Source organism: Triturus cristatus, chromosome 3_2, assembly GCF_964204655.1.
Source record: "Triturus cristatus chromosome 3_2, aTriCri1.1, whole genome shotgun sequence".
Taxonomy (NCBI): Eukaryota; Metazoa; Chordata; class Amphibia; order Caudata; family Salamandridae; genus Triturus; species Triturus cristatus.
In genome coordinates, this window is record NC_140584.1 from 841,037,244 (window position 1) to 841,050,354 (window position 13,111).

At 50.7% G+C, this 13,111-nt stretch overlaps 1 pseudogene; it reads right to left on the reverse strand.

Moving 5' to 3' along the window:
* Positions 1–374: 374 nt before the first annotated feature.
* LOC146858269 (uncharacterized) lies at positions 375–1,373 on the reverse strand (annotated as a pseudogene).
* Positions 1,374–13,111: the final 11,738 nt, after the last annotated feature.

A 13,111-nucleotide genomic window follows, 5' to 3' on the forward strand; every position in this document is an offset into this window, starting at 1 on the left:
AAACTCCAACTGTTGTGAAGGCACCAAGAAAGATTTCTGAGGATTGACAAGAAAACCTAGTCGAAATAGGAGATTCTGACATAATTGAAGATGCGATAGTAGAAGGGTTCTGTCTTGGGCCATGATAAGAATATCGTCGAGGTATATAATGAGACAAATTCCTTGAGCTCTTAGAAAAGCCACCACCGGACGTAAGATCTTGGTAAAACACTAAGGGGCTGAGGACAGACCGAAAGGAAGCACTTGTAATGATAAAAACTACCTTCCGTTGAAACTGGAGATATTTCCTGTGTGAATGATGAATAGCATCCTGAAGACAGAGTCTGACCAACCAATCACCCTGGTTAAGAATGTCTCTGATATGTATGATGGTTTCAATTTTGAAATGCCGATAAACTACAAAATTGTTGATATCCTTTAGATTTAAGACCAAACTGAACTTCCTGTTCTTTTTCTGAACTAGAAAAACGTTGCTGAGAAAACCTGAACGATCTAATTGCCTGTTTTGAAAGGAGAGACACAATCTCATTGAGAATGATATTGTTCTGATCGATGGAAAAGTACAGGGTAGAAGTAGGTAATGTTGAACTGGAGTCTGATAAAGCTCTATGAGATAACCTTGAACCGACTGAATGAGCCAGGGATTTGTGGAAAGAGAAATCCAAGAATCTAGAAACAAAGCCAATCTGCCCCCTGCAGAAGGAGGACCAGAATTTGAAACACTTACAGGAGTTCAGTTCTCCTTTGTTCCTGTAACCTCTGGACCGGAAGCCGCTGGAAGGTCGAGGATAGAACTGGGGCTTGTATCCAGAATAGGAGTCGGATTGACCCTGCCGATTGAAGAGCCTCTGTTGAAAGAGCAGCCATCAAAGCGACTCCGACCTTTGCCGGCCCTGGAAAAAAACAGAGGGGTAAAAATCTTCTTGAGGTGAGTTTAGGCTTTATCAATAGTTGCAAAAGTGGAGACATATTTACCCAATTCTTTAATAAAAGAGTTGCCAAAAAGAAGACCTTTAGCAGAAGAACTCTCTTCTTTAGAAGCCAAAGAAACTCATTTGGGATCAATCTTAATTAGAAGGCTTTTCCTTCTCTCCGATGAAACATGGGCATACATTCCCCAAAATACAAATAGCCCGTTGGGCCCTATTAGAAAGGGTATCAGGGTCCACAGAAGTACCTTCCATTATGGCTTCTTCAGCAAGATCGAAAATTCTTGTGAGGGGACCCACCAAATCCAACAATCTATCCTGGCAATTAGACCACGCTCTATCTACTCCCTTCTTGGGATCTTTGCCAAACTTGGTAAAAAACATCAGCATGTTAGGATCAATAACAGGAGCATTACTCACATTATTAGGAAGGGAAGCACGGGGACACTCTGATTTAAGTTTATTTCTCGTGGACTTATCAAGAGCATTACGTAAATAAAAAGAAACACATTCAGCCACATGTTTAGAAGGGAACCATTCAGTAGAGTTAGGTTGGTGAATAAGAGAGGGATTGAACCTGGTTCCCCCAGATAGTCCACTAAATCATTAGACTCAGGGTGAAACGCACCACCGTCATCAGGAGAGATGTTACACCTTTTCTCATTGATCCATCCAAAACATCTGAGTCATCAACCATAACAATATCATCATCAGTATCCCTTAAATGAGAAATAACTATAAGGGAAAAGGTAGGATCCGATTTAGACACCTCTTGGGTGCGAGGACCAAGTTTAATGGAAATCCCCCTAGAGGAATCAGAAGGGGGTCGGGCGTTTTTTACCTTTAATAGAAGACCCTTCACGAAAGGCAAACATCCTGGACAAGGAAGCTTCCAAATTCTTAGAAATGTCCAACATAGAAACAGAAATAGCCTTTTGTACAGAATCTTTGATAAAAGACTTCAAATTATCTTTGAAATGTTGAGAATCTTCCTCTTCAGCCGTGCTGAATTAAGAAAAAACAATATTCTCTAAAGGAAAAGGGAACAGAAAAGAAATGACAAACAAAGGGTTAAAATTTGAAAAAATGCTGATCGGATCACAGGGGGAGTGTCTGGAAGGCAAAACTCACAATTATAATGGCAGAGACTGACAGAAAGCCACACCAGAAGGCGGAGTTCACACAATGTCTCCGCGAAGCGAGGGGAAAAACGCCCGATGACTAGAATCGGGTACGATCAGCTGCCAAATTGCCGATCACAATGGGAAAAACAAAGAATGAGGACCGCAGGGTGAACGCGGGCCCAGCGCACACTGCGGAGGCAGTTAACAGAAGCCCCACTTACCAGTAAGACCAATAAAAAAGAGAAAAACAAGCTATTTACAAGCACACTCCACAGACGCTTAGTGGTGTTACGATCGCCACTGCCATAAACTGAGGATATATTATTTGTATAAACCAAAAATATTGGGCTATGATTGGACATGGTACATGTTGGCTCTCATTTATAGACAGTTCGGGTGGAGGTACTGCCTGGATGAGCACTCAGATCACTATGTGATGTATGATTCCTGCAACACATTTTGCACAGCTGCTCCATTCTATTTATTTTGTAGTAATGTATATCTCTATGGTTTTTCTTCTTTTTCCTTTTTTTGTTCTAGTTTGTTATTCATGACTGTAGATTACTTGGAAATGTTTAAATGCACTGTATGACAAGCTGAGATCCCCATCTGTGTATGGGACAACAACTGTTATTTTCATTATTCACAGTTTAGTCGTATGTTTTTTTCTTGAAAAACTAAATAAAAAGATTTTTTGTTTTTAAAAAGGAGAAAAACTGTTGGGCAAGGGCACGTGCGTGAGCGAAGGAAACGCTTTAACACGCATGAAAAAAGAACAAGAAACACTTAGGGGCCTATTAGGATGGCGGCCGGAAAACCGCCCCGACCGCCATGGAAGCGGAAAACAACCGCCCGCCGGCACCGTGGGAAAACCGGCAGCCAAATTAGGATCATCCGCCCAAAAACACGGCGGAACGGGGCCTAGCGGGCAGAGATGGGCAAAATCCGTCTGCGGCAGTCAGAGTCGCGGCGGAAAAACACCAACCCGCCGCAAGTAGAGCAGAGACACCACGCGGGAAATTAGGATATCCCCGACGGTCCCGTGGTCGCACAATGGGATGAATGGGAGAGCCAGCGGAAGAGCTGAAGCACAGCCACTGCTGCAGACGATCCATAAAAAATATGGCAGACGAAGCAAAAAACCCACAAGAAGGCCAAAAGTGCACACAGAAAACTATCCATGCCCCCCAAATACACGAAACACACCCCAATGACACAATCATATGGCAAAAAGAAACATATAAATCCCAGGACAACACACCTGACAGCAATACTCCAATTGAACACACCCACATAGCTGAGTATAAAACCAGCCCCTTCCCTGACCACAATCCTTTGCAACACTCCATGAGAGAAGGGACACACACCCGAGCTGACAGGTGAGGCAAAGGACACAACATCACTACAAATCATCAATGGGGGGGGAGGGAAAAAGAAGCGGTGGTCTATTCAGCTTCCAATGGTTAGTACAAAAGAGGGGGGGGGAATAGACCACTTGTCCTGTGTACCAGGGTCTCATTTAACGTGGATGGTTGTCGTTAAAAAACCCTCATATACGTCACAACATCACTAGCCACACCACACACAGCACCACCACCACTTCCACACCTGCACAACTAACCCCCCTGCACAACACACACCATACACATCACAACCACAACCACCACTCACACTCCTGCACACACAACCACTTTGCATACCACACACCATGGCCACACAGAAAATGCCCAAATTCACAGAGAGTGAGTTGACAGTCATGGTAGATGAGATAGTCAGAGTGGAACCACAGCTGTTTGGTAGCCTGGTCCAACAGATACCATTAGCCACAAGGACACAAATGTGGGCAAGGATAGCCCAAAGGGTCAATGCAGTAGGGACCACCCCAAGATCAAAAAAGATCATGAAGTGTTGGCATGATCTGAAGAGGGTGGTCAAGGAGAGGAGGAGCAAGAACCGTGAGCTGGCCCAGAGGCCTGGCGGTGGCCCTCCCATACCACAAAAACCATTCACATCATGGGAGGAGAAGGTGCTTGCCATACTGCATCCAGAGAGTCTCACAAGAGTAGCCGGGGGAGTGGAGGCTGGTAAGTACAAACAAATGACTACCACCACTCCGCTATGTACTGTCTTGCACAACTACAAAGCTACACCACCTAGGACAAATTCCATCCATCTGCACCACACACTCACAAAAACATGGCTCACAGATCCAACATTCACCGACTCCCATTCACCCCAAAGGTAGCTAGCAACATTACCGTGGGGGCATGTGTACAGGCAGACAGCACTACAACTCCCACCAGGCCCCCTTGTCCCACAGCATCAGCAAGATGGAGCCCTTCACCCACCCCACCCAGAAGCATGTGTCAGCCATTACATTACCCTCATCAAACTTACAGGTAGGTAGCCATCTTGCCTGGGAGGGTGTTTGGGGGTGGGAGTCCTGCACTACTACTCCCACCATTCCCTCTGTCCCACACCTGAGCAGGATGGAGCACTCCCCCACCCAGAAGCAGTTGGAAGCCATTGCAGTAAACCAAACAAACGTACAGGTAGGTAGCCATCTTCACAATGAGGGTGTTTGTGGGTGGGAGGCCTGCACTACCGCTCCCACCATGCTTTCTGGCCCCCACCTTAGCAGGATGGAGCCCTCCCCCCACCCCACCCAGTAGCAGTTGGAAGCCATTGCAGAACACCAAACAAACTTACAGGTAGGTAGCCATCTTCACAATGAGGGTGTTTGTGGGTGGGAGGCCTGCACTACCACTCCCACCATGCTCCCTGGCCCCCACCTCAGCAGGATGGAACCCTCCCACCACCCCACCCAGAAGCAGTTGGAAGCCATTGCAGTACATCAAACAAACTTACAAGTAGGTAGCCATCTTCACAGTGAGGGTGTCTGGGTGTGGGAGGCCTGTACCACTACTCCCACCATGCACCATGCCTCCCACCTCAGCAGGATGGAGCCCTCCTCCCACCCCACCCAGAAGCAGTTGGAAGCCATTGCAGTACACAAAACAAACTTACAAGTAGGTAGACATATGATCTGGCCTGTGACCCCACTGAGCAGGATGTAAGCTGCCACCACGCACACACACGTGTGACATAACAAACCCAAATGTGGGCACATTATATGTAAGTAGCCAGTACGTGCACCCACCCATTTGTCACAAATGAAATAGTGCCATATGACAACACCAGCCCTCTCATTGCACAAAGAGGCACACCCCAACCATTGCCAAGCACAGTGTGCACACAGGTAAGCTAAGGAAACTGGCACAGCTACCAAAGTGTGACACACCAATGCACAGGTAGAAGAAAGTCACGGCACAATCATGCACAGCACCTATTTACATGTGCATCGCCATGGGGCAAGTGCAACAAGGACCATTTGAAAAATACGAAAGCATGTGTGGTGGTACAAATCAAGATATGCACATGACAGGACAAAGGTATGCAGGAGATGACAATGGCCAGTCCATGGCCAGATGTGACGCCTGCCAGGTCAGACAAATCAACAACGAGTCCTCAATTAAAAACATGTTGTGCCAGGCCCTAGATGGCAACAAGTCCCTGTAGTCATTAATTGTGCATGGGTCGCATGGTATGCCTTGACACCTCACACCATGGACAAGTAATGCATGTACCACTGCATCATGTCAGGAAGCACAGTAGTGCACAGAGGAAACATTGTGATGATCTGTCAATTGTGCAGTGTACATAAAGTGAATGACACACAGCTAACACAAAGCTTGCCGGGTGCACTACAATGACCATTTCCCATCTGACCCACAGGTGACCAAGAACTCACTGCAGAGGACAACACCGGCAACCTGCATAGCCAGTCTCCTCCCCCCTCCCCCCGGTACATGGACTCTCGGATGTTGACTCCTAGGATTCCATGGACGATGAGCTTGAAACCGGCCCATCTGGTGTGCCAGGGAGCAACAGGTCCCAGGACCCCATCGTCCCCCACCACCACATCTGCGGCAACAACAACTCCACAGCAGACCCCTGCTGTCACGGCCTGTGCAGCCACCGCAAATACCACCACCACCAGTGCTGCCTGCAACACCCTCCCTGTCCCAGAGGATGACCAGCACACACCACCGACGGAGGAGGGCAGGGAGAGGATGCGGGTGCCCACAGTGGTGAGGCAACAGGTCCATGGCAGCAGGGCAGGTGGGAGGGGAAGGGTCACCCACGGACAGCAGGAGGATGGGACCCAATCCCTGGAACACATCACCATAGTCCTGGGCGCATACGAACAGGCCCAGGGACGAACTGTTGCACAAGCTCATCCTGCTGATGAGGTCCAACGACACCCGCATGGGACAAATCGTGGACGTCTTGGGCCAGCAAGTGGCGGCACTGAGGGACAGGCATGCGCCACAAACAACACCTCCACCTCCCTCTGGTGGGCCGCAGGAAGACAGTTCACCATACTCCTCTGCGCCCACAGAGAGGGGTGAGTCCTCAGACCCCACTGGCCCTGCAGCAGGGCCCCCCCTGCCAATCGACGAAGGGGCCATCCTAAGAAGACCCTGGGAGTATATGGAGGCAAAGCACCTGCCAGATGCCAGTCACGGAGCCAGCCATGATGGCAACCCTCTCCATCACTGCATTGACTTTTTGGACTGTCCTTCCCCACACTGCCTTGTGAATGGCATCTGTCTGTTGGACTGGGTCACCACATCAATGTGGTGACTACTCGATTATCTCATCTATCACAACTGTCAACTCACTGCTCCACCCCCCCAATGGAAATGTACACCCCCCCTCGCATCTTACCATTGCAAATAAAATATCCTTACACACATGTTGTTGTGTCTGCTCCGTCTTTATTGCAGGATGTACAGCCTTCAACATGATCACAACGTACCACGAGCATGGGCTGCATGTAGGCAGGGAGAAGTTGAAGGCACCTAGGGAAACACAACAGAACTACTTTCACTGGTCTGGGTGTGGCATCACAGACATCACACAACCCCTACCATCAGGATAACCCAACATGCACACATCACAATGGACAAGTGTTAACATACACGTCCTGTAGATGTTCCCAAATGACCTGTCCGAGAAACATTGCCAAACACCGCTGGGTCTACAACTGGCTGCTGTTACAATTCTCATATGCCCCTTCATGACAACAGCAATATCAGCAGACAATAGGTATTTTGCACATTGTCACCCACCTTCAAGTGAAGTAGCGGGTACTGAGCTGTTCACGCAGATCAACACCTTCCTCCTCTCCACTGTCCTCATCACTGGACACGGGCTGGTTTGCAGGCTGGGGTCTTGGGTCTCCACCATCATCCAGGAGCAGGGGAATCTCCTTGCGAATGGCTAGGTTGTGGAGCATGCAGCATGCCACTACAATCTGACACACCTTATCGGGCGAGAATGCCAGTGCACCTCCGGTCTTGTCCAGGCAGCGGAAACATGACTTGAGCAGACCAAACGTACGCTCCACCACACAATGTGTCCTCCCATGTGCCTCATTGTAGCGGACGTCAGCTGGGGTCCTGGGATTCCTCAGTGAGCTCAGCAACCAGGGACGGTTGGGATATGCAGAGTCACCTAGGTATGACAAACACAAATAGACATTGCAATGTCGCTGAGGCTGAGGGCAGCAGCTCACACACCCAGCACGCAATACGACTAGGCATACTCACCCACAATCCATGCAAACTCGGGAAGCAGATTAGCCATCAGCTGGGGCACAATGCTGTTCCGCAGGATGTAGGAATCATGGGCCGAGCCTGGGAATTTGGCACACACGTGGGAGATGATCATATCTGCCAGGCACACCACCTGCACATTTATGGAGTGGTAATGCTTGCGATTCCTGAAAATGTGCTCACTTGCCTGTGGTGGCACAAGCCCGACATGGGTGCAATTAATGGCACCAACAACATTGGGGATGTGTCCAAGGGGATAGAAGTCTCCCTTCACAGCTGGCAATTTCAGCACCCCTGGGGAAATGGATGTATCTGTCATTGTATATCATCATGGCGGAAAGTACATCACGCCGCACCATGCTGAACATCGGTTGTGACATCCCACCTGCGTTGGCCACTGTCTCTTGGAACGATCCAGTGGCAAAAAAAAAGGGCTGCCATCACCTCATAAGTAGGGGTGAAAGCTGTTGGATATGTCCGGCGAGGCTGCAGGTGGGGCTCCATCAGATCGCAAAGGATTTTCAGGGTGGCTCTATCCAGACGGCATTTCCGGATGATCGCAACATCCTCCATGTCCTCCAGCACCATCAAGTGATGAATCAAATTTGGCCTCCTCCTATTTGAGATGATAGTGGACACATGTCAATGCAATACATCATGAGATGTGCACAGCATATCACGTTCTGGATGACACAACAACAACAATGACTGCCATCAATATTGAGTTACAGACCAGATTACATGTAGGGACACCTTCAGCTACACAAAGGGCACACCTGTCAACTTACACAAGACAAGTACCTCAAACACCACCTTGGTCAATGTGAATGCACAAAGGGGTATGCCCACATTTCACATGGGCACGCCTGGGAGTATAGCATCCAGCATATGTGCAACAGATCAAACCCACTGTCTCATACCTAGCTGCTGTACCTGTCACACCTTAATGCGTCATTACAACCTGGCACACATCCACCACACAATGACCACCGTCGGTGCAGGAATGCCGAATGTGTGCATGAGCAGACATGAGAGGCAATGCAAAATGGATCATCATTCATTAAGACGAGCATTGATGAGATTGTCACTGCACCTCAACACATTGACATGTGTACACATTGTAGAGTCCAGAACAACATTGTCCTGTCCACCCAACCATCAAATCCATAAGTGACATGTGAGTGAGCACAGGCCAATCTACGAAATCACACACACAAACATGGCATGTGTAGCCATCAGTGGAGTAAATGGAACATTGGCCTTGTTTGCACAATGATGTGCCATTGACCATGTGGGCACTGTGCACTGTTGATGTTTGCCAGATGGCCATTGCGACTGTATGGCACCCATATCGCGGTAGCTACCGCCTGGCCCCGGCGGTTTGTCACCAGTACCCCCATTCACATATGTGTGATAGTGATATGCATGGAGACATGGGGAGATGGCGGTTGGCATGCTCCGCCACCCATTTCACGGTAGCTACCGCCTGGCCCCGGCGGTGTGTCACCAGCACCCCCATTCACACATGGGCGGTAGTGATAGGCATGGAGACATGGGGAGATGGCGGTTGGCATGCTCCGCCACCCATTTTGCGGTAGCTACCGCCTGGCCCCGGCGGTGTGTCACCAACACCCCCATTCACACATGTGCGGTAGTGATAGGCATGGAGACATGGGGAGATGGCGGTTGGCATGCTCCGCCACCCATTTCACGGTAGCTACCGCCAGGCCCCGGCGGTGTGTCACCACCATTGAGCTTGTCCTAGAGCCAATGGGAAGCTCGATAGCGGTAGCATGATGCAATTTAGAAAATCGCGGTTGGCGTGCTTCGCCACCGCGGAGGCGGTCATTGGATGCATTTGAAAGATGCACCATCACGCTAGCGCAGACCGGGCCCCTGCGGTGTGTCACCGCCATGGAGCTTGCCCTAGAGCCAATGGGAAGCTCGATAGCGGTGGCATGATGCAATTTTGAAAATCACGGTAGGCGTGCTCCGCCACCGTGGGGGCGGTTATTGTTTGCATTTGAAAGAGGCAGACCTGGACCACCAATTGCTGAAGCTTGGCACCTTTGAAACGACCCCAGGGGGCTATATATGTGTGGAATTGAGCCTCACATTTCCACTGCTCCCAGAGCCTGCTGCCAGAGACCCCTCACCTGCTGCTGCCTCCAGGGACTGCTGCCTGAGACCCCTCACCTGCTGCTGCCTCCAGGGACTGCTGCCTGAGACCCGTCACCTGCTGCTGCCTCCAGGGATTGCTGCCTGAGACCCCTCACCACCCAATTCCGCCGCTGTTGTCTCATGTCCACAGTGATGGCAAGGACAGAGAAAATCCATGCCAGTCCCTTCACGAGCGAGGAGCTGGAGGTCCTGGTGGACGAGGTGCTCACACAGTACCCAAGGCTACATGGTGCCCCAAATGTCGTGGTAAATCGTCAACGGGAGGGGGGGGCAACACATGGAGTTGGACTGATGCAGTACGTGCCTGGGAGTGTGGGGTAGTGTCATGCACTGCATGACATGCTGTCTCCAGGGGGAGGGTGTGTGTACACAATGCCACAGGTTTCCCTGCCTGCACATGTATGCATGAGAGACCTCTGTTGTGTTGTCAGTCATACAGTGACACAGAAGGTTGTTCATGCTGTAGTCAGGACAGTGATTGCTTGACTGGATGGCTGTGTGTGCCCCTGTAGTCCATCTCAGTGTGAGCCCAGCTGGGCAGCACAGTCCCCGTCTACAAAGACAAGGACATATCACTTCACTTACAGAGTATAACATCAGTCTTTTCATATTGCACTCCAGCTATGGGCCATCTCAGCACTGTAGATTGCACACAACCCCCCTTGTGAACGGCATTTTATAGTTGTGAGATCATGTCCCTCAATTTGACATCCATGACACAGTAATCTATTCACAGGGCAGGGACATTGGGGCTGTGCAGTCCTGGACACAGTGGGTCACTCCCTCCACACAGGTTGATATGTGATGTATGTGTTGCTCAACCCAACAATGGACTGGAGATGTGGGCAGGCTACTTAGGGGTTCCAGTGCTGGCATCCTGCATGTGTGTGAGATGTGCAGGGACTGTGTTCCCCCTCACACCTGCATGCATTCACATCAGATTTTCTCATACAGATGTACCATGTGAGATGTACTGTAGTCTCTGATAGACATATCGTTGGATATGTGATGAGTTGGTATCTTGCTGCTATACTGATAGATGTCGGTACATAACACTGTGTCCCTGATCATTTCCCCCTCGTCTTCCATGCCTGCAGCTCAAGGTACACCAGCGTAAGGCCGTGTGGAGGGCCATTGCAGTGAAGGTTCGAGCTCTGGGGGTCTCAAACCGACAGCGCACCCACTGCCACAAGAGGTGGGACGACATCAGCCGGCTGGCAAAGAACGTGGCGGAGATGATTTTGGGGCTGCTTCCTCGCACTGGGCTTTTGGCACGGCGCAGCATGACACCACTAATGGGCCGCATCTAGACGGTGACACAGCTTGAGCTGGATGCACGTTTGAAGGAGCATCAGCAGCAAGCCAGGGGTGAACATTTGGCGAGGGTCACTTTGGCTGGGAGTGGCTGCATGTGTACAGAGCCTGTGCCAGCGGTGGCCTATGTGATGTTGGTGGTGTGATGCTGTGGCTGCTGGGCTGGGTGCCGGTGGCATGCATTAGCCCTACCTGCACTGACAATGGTGATTTGGATGCTGTGCATTCACATTACATTCTGAGTTGTGCTCTTCAGGTTTCTTCTGCACTGGGGTAGTCTTGGGAATCCCATGGACGGAACGGCAGTGTGCCCAATCTGACTGTGCCTTCATCAATGCGTCCATTGCATGCACCCAGATTGAGGAGGCCTACACATCTGACAGCAATGTGCACCATTCTATTGTCCCCACAGTACAACATGGTGGGTGGCATGGGCTAATGTCCATTGTGGACTGCCATGTTGTAGTCTGGGTCTGTGTTTTCCCCTCCTGTTCCATCCAGATCTGTCATTGGCAACAAGTAGTGGGCCCCAATCATGTACCTGGGTGTGCTCAGAGCTAGTTGTGTGTCTGGTTGAACAGAACCACAAGCAGGGTGTTGTGCAATGTGGTCATCACATGGCTCACTCATGCCAGTGTCCAGTTTCCACGCACTGCTTGAGTCTATATAGTGAGTTGCCACGATGTGATTGCACAGGGTTTTGTGCAACATGTAGATGTGGTCATCTTTTGTATTGCATTGCTTGCATATGTTTGTTCTGTTGCTGTCACTGACCTGACCCTACATCTCTCTCTCATGCAGCATGTCCTGTGGTCACGGAGGGACAGGAGACGGACACCAGTAGGGGTGAAACAAGCACAACAGCTGCACAGGAGCCCAGTGACATAGATGTCAGCAGCGCCTCAGAGGGGGACAGGAGTATGCTGGAGGAATCCCAGCCTGAGACGCAAAGCACCACATCATCTGATGCCAGCGGGGATGCATCCATATTGTAGGGCACAGGGAACGGGGACTCTGTATCATCTTCCACCACACAGCGGCCAGTGCCCACCCTCCCAGCCACTTCCTCTGGTGCTGCCCGTGTCTGCCTCAGTAAGAGGGGACGAGTATCCTTCACCCCTGGCACCGCTGCCCCTGTCCCCCCTGCTGCCCCCCTGTTGATCTTTTGCACCAGCTGTGTGTAGGCCAGACAGCTCTCCTCAATACCTTCATTGACCACGACAACAAATTGGCCCAGGTGGTTGCTCTTATGGAGGGCATACATTCTGACGTGGGTGGGCTGCACCGGACTGTCCAAGCTTTGTCATCGACAGTGGCGTCTGCCCTTCAACAGGCACTTACTCACAGTCCAGCTCCGGTCCCTTTGTCCACACCCCGGCAGTGGCCACGTCTGACGATAGTGACCACGGTCCACATACATCAAAGTCACGATACAGCACATGGAGCACAAAGCAGCAGCAACCCAAGTGGTCCCGGCCACAGACACCATCCCCACAGAAGACCAAAGCCACCCAAGAGCGCAGGAAGAAAAGCCCGTCAGGCGACAGCAGTGGACAAAAAGCAAAGTAGCAGGCCTCAGGCACACATGCCTCAGAGGCATCCCCATCCAAGGACTCTCCTGCCCCTAAAGCATTGCGCAAAGAGAAGCATACAGTGTCTGTGCCCACCAAGGAGGTGGTGTATGCCAAGGGTACACCTAGGAAGGGCTCCAAGGCAGATTCACCCACCACCTCGACTCCCATTCCAAGCCCAGTGAAGCAGGGGCCAGAGTGCACTGTAGGGGTGACACCTAGTAAATAGGGGAAGGGGGGGCGGCAGAGGCGAAACCAGGCAAAGCATTCCGCTGGGTCCAGCACATCACCAGAGGGGGTGCCAGCGCCTC